We start from the raw sequence: 4,720 nt of genomic DNA, 5'->3' as shown, positions 1-4,720 counted from the left end.
TAAGTGAAAGCAACCTTAGATAGTGTATGTTCAAAGGACTAAATATGATATGGGACTAAAATGGCCCCCTAAAATGAACATTGAAACATTGTAATTCTTTGTTTTCTTTGTACAGATATATGTGTGATGTTTTTACATAATGTTCACTTTGATTCAAGTGCCCACAGTTTAGAAATATGATATCATAAAGACATTCTTTTCCTGCAATTTTTGCATTTTTAGCATATTAAACGGCTTGTTTTCAAGCAGTTTTTCTTTCAGAAAAAATAGAGCGCATGCTTGAACAAACAAAATATTTTCATCAGAGATGTATCTATCCAAGACTAATAAGTGAGAAAAAAATTTTTCTTGTTCAAGCATGCGCTCTTTATTTCCCATTCATAAAAAGATAACAAAAATGTCAATTTTTGAGTGATTTTGATTGAATTATAGAAATAGCCTCACTTCTGACGTCATATACTGCAAGTGAGTGCAAATAAATAGCTGAAAATTATATTTTATATCAACTCTTCTAAAAAATAATATAACGTTTTATTGTACCCGAAACACTTTAAAATAATTGCGAATTATGGGCCAAATTTAACCCACATCATAATTGTATAGTTCTTTGTCAAAATCATATTTTTGAGTAGGGTGGAGCCACATTGGGGGTCCAATTTTACAAAGGAAAACATTATAAATTTATCAAAACTCAAATGTTATAATAAATGGTTTTACTTAAAGCAAGCAATTTGACATTTTGTTGATTCTATAAAATTGTTTAGACTTGGCCCCTGGACAATTCACAAGATTGATGTAGGTTTATATCCTATTTGATTAGAAACTTGCCACTGATAGTTTTTTAAACACCATTACGAGCCCCATAAAGTGAAGTGGTGCAGTTTGTTTACATGGCAACTCTCGATCTCGATGTAAATTTGATATACTTGATTTTCTAAGGTTGGTAGCATGTTTCGGAGAAAGTCTCAAGCAGGTAAAGAGACATCAGTAATAAATTGCATGAAGAATTTATTAAATGGTACTAATTGTTTTCACAGAACTTGCATATTAATTAGGTTAATCAGTCCAAAACTAGCACACAGTTTTGTGCACAATAATTAATACACAATTTTTCAATGGGTGGCACTGTAACTCCCAGGTCGTCCATCCAAATTTTTCAGACTGGGATCTACAGACCTGCAGCTAGGAAAATGTTTTAAAATTTTCTTCCCAAGAACTACAAAGCTACAGTTTGTAAGATGATTATACAAGCATCCTAAGATGTGTGTATTACAAATTGTTAAAGCCATTGCAACCATAAACCATGGACCAATACTGGGGCCCTAGAAAGGGGTTCAAAATTTAAAATAGAAATAGCATATGCTTCAAATAAAGAGTGTTACAAGGAACTGTTGTTTAGATGAGAGATGAGGCACATGGGACTCTTGTTTAAAGTCAAAAAAATTGGTACTGTGTCTGCAATAATGAGAATGAAAAAAATAAGGGACCCCCCCTCCCCCCCCCCCCCACACACACATATGACTATCAAATAAATATTGAATCCTATCCTGGTGACTGTTATATGAATTGACTTAATGTTTTTGAAATCACTTATAAAAAAAGATATTAATTTTGAAAGTATATACTCTGTAATTTAAAAACAAATAAATAATTCATAAAAAGAAATCGATTTCTTCATGATAAAATGTATGACTTTATGATAATTGCATAATTTTGAATTAAAACAACAGCACTAACAATCTGCACAAAGTCTGACCTTACTGTATTTTTTTTTCTGTTTCAGCCATTCAATTTTATGAGGAGACTTACTGGCCTGTAAAACATCCAGATTGGTTCTGCTTGCAGGTGCAGTGATAGCGAGTAGGTGAAGACATTAACATTTATGTACACAGGAAAAATGTCCACATGTGTGCAACATGTGTTTAACATATATTTTACATATATATTTTACACGTGTAAAACACATAAAAAGAGCACACATATATAAAGTGTTTAATTCCACACATGTTTAACATGTGTTTAATATGTGTCAAACATGTGTGAAATTAAACATAGCATATTTTATATGTGTAAAACACATATTCTATATGTGTAATATATGTGTTGCATTTTATATATGAAATTTATATATAATTTTTTGTTAGCAATTTTCAATAATAAAGGTACATCTTTACTTAACCTTTCATTTAAAATATATTACGTACAGCGTGCTTCATATTGCAAACTATTCCTTGATATCAATGTATAGATCATCAGTATATTATTGCAGATGCACACCAGGCATATAAAAAAATAATAACAAAAACTTCATTAATTTTTTCTCAGGAGTTTATTCTTCATTGCCATGTAACAATTCATTTCTCTCTTCCTTGTTCCTGTAAAAAAAAGAAAAATTACACAATCATACATAATTATGTATTGTTTCTATTTCATATTTAATGTACTACACCATTAGTTATTGTTTGCCATGTCTCTGTTTTACAGTATACATGTACACTTGTTACACTATCCAATGATATTACATTATATAGATTCTATATTAGAATTCATACAGAAATATTTTAGATAAGTACCTGGTAATCTAGGTCAGAATATGTATTAATATTGTAAAAGAGTGAAATCACAACAATTTTTTTAACTTACCGCTTGGTAACCTTTAATTCTTCTTTCTTCTTTTTCCTGCAGAAGCTCCCAGATGTTTCGTCTGTTGTCTTTTTTTATTGATACATAGAACTCTGGTGACAGAAAAAAATCTCGAGTTAATATATAGTCATGGTATATTTCATAGATTGAAGATATAAATTAAATTGTCATGTGAGAATCAAATTTTCATTTTAATTTTCATTTTAATTTAAATACATGCATTTCTCTAGCAGAACTTACATACATGTAGTTATTACTATACAATCATGTATATTAATATAATTATAATTCTCACCTTTAAACTCTGGCCAGAACTTCTAACATTCGGTAAACTTTTTCGATGTTAAGAATAATCTCTGAAAGAAATGAAGAAAAAATCAGCAAAATTCTTTTATAAAGTATCATTCAATAAATAGTTATACATGTATATATTTATACACATGTACATGATGCACTTTATTTGTACATAATTATGTCCAAAGAAGGGACTGGTTGCATGTTAAGTTCAATAAATGTTTGACTTGTTAGCCAATATATGTAGTATACTGTGGAATCATTTAAATTTGTGGGGGCCAATTTTCGTGGATTATGACTTTTTTGCTCTTTGTGGGGATGTAATTTCGTGAATGCGTAGCCTACTGTTTCAGTGACAAAGATAACTGTTTCTAAAATTGTTTTCGTTGAGGATTTTCGAATTCCTCAAAAATTGAGCCACCACGAATTTTAATGATTCCACGGTATATACATTAGATCTGACACTTTTAAGATGCCTTAATAGTATTGTTGATTTTTATCAATATATAAGTATATCATACACATGATATTACAAAGTCAGACTTACAAGTGCTACTGTCATCTACTTCCTCCTCATGTCCACAGGACTCTTTCCTGGTGGAGTGAATTGCCTGTACAAATAATTGCACAGCCATCCAGGGGGAGAGGGTCTCAGATTAGTCCATTGTAGAGCGGAACAGCTAAGAAAAATAAACATCAGACTTTCAATATTAAAACTAAAAAACAAATATTTGTTTAAATCAGTCACTGTATACACATGTAAGAAAAGTCATTGTTGTACATCCTAGAATTACCATTATTGAAACTATAAAAAACTGAAATATCCAGATTTTCAGAATTATATTGCTGTTTTGCAAGTACATGTACATGTTATACAATAATTAATTGCTACAAGTGCTTTTGATTGCTAAAAACTAAATCAAGCAACAGTTTTGAAGATAAAAAACTGAATTTTACTTATACTACTTACAACTGCATAAACAGTTTAGAGAGACATCCCTGCTATCCACTGCGTTAGTTTATGTCTTCTGTGACCTGTCTAAAAATAAAGTGTGTTAATTAGCATACTTACTTAAGTAACCGACTGAACATTTTAGCAAGTTGTTGCATAATAAGTAACATTTTAAACAATCAATTTAATTTTCAGTTTTGATATATCAACAACAACAACAACAACAAAATTATATAAAACTTTCGACTTGCTGCTTTTAAGTTTTATGGAATACCTACTCGTTACTTTGCAACGAGGTTTACTCTAGTTTATTCTACTTTCACTTTTCAAGATTGAAATGTGTCTGATCTAAATAAAAATACATTTGATAGACATATATTTAATGTTCGCTCAATTTTCAAGCATTGTTCTGTCTATAAATCTGCTTTTTTTTCAGCTACCACTGCTTATAATTGTAGCTTTGTGGAAAACGTTTACCGACAGACCTATACAGTTTACCTACATATATAGCAGATGTAGTATATACCTTTATGTGTATTATATACATTAAATCACCGTATTTGCCTTTATAGTTCATCTAAAAACTTTCATCAATTTCACCTAAGTAGATTGGATAAGCATCGATCGTTGACAATACATGTTTCTTGTTTTGAACCCGAATTTTCCCGAAGAACACAAGCTACTTGACGTGTTGTAAAATGACTAGGTTGTTACCAGCAATATTTGTATAATTTTACAATACAAATAAATGAATAAGAATGATTGACAAACCTTACCTTTAGCCTCAAATCGAATATCTGTAAATGATTGATCAACATCTTCTGCTTCCGT

General features: G+C 30.3%; 1 long non-coding RNA gene across 1 annotated transcript; it reads right to left on the bottom strand.

The window, feature by feature from the left end:
• Positions 1-1,885: 1,885 nt before the first annotated feature.
• Positions 1,886-3,789, bottom strand: LOC136273216 (uncharacterized). The gene is made up of 4 exons (XR_010711432.1): positions 3,485-3,789; positions 2,939-2,999; positions 2,644-2,735; positions 1,886-2,375 (listed from the first exon to the last, which is right to left on the bottom strand). It is a non-coding gene; the product is annotated as an uncharacterized lncRNA (long non-coding RNA).
• Positions 3,790-4,720: the final 931 nt, after the last annotated feature.

Source organism: Magallana gigas, chromosome 1, assembly GCF_963853765.1.
Source record: "Magallana gigas chromosome 1, xbMagGiga1.1, whole genome shotgun sequence".
In the NCBI taxonomy this organism is placed as follows: domain Eukaryota; kingdom Metazoa; phylum Mollusca; class Bivalvia; order Ostreida; family Ostreidae; genus Magallana; species Magallana gigas.
Note: the sequence above shows the minus strand (reverse complement) of the source record. Positions and strands in the feature narration are given on the sequence as shown.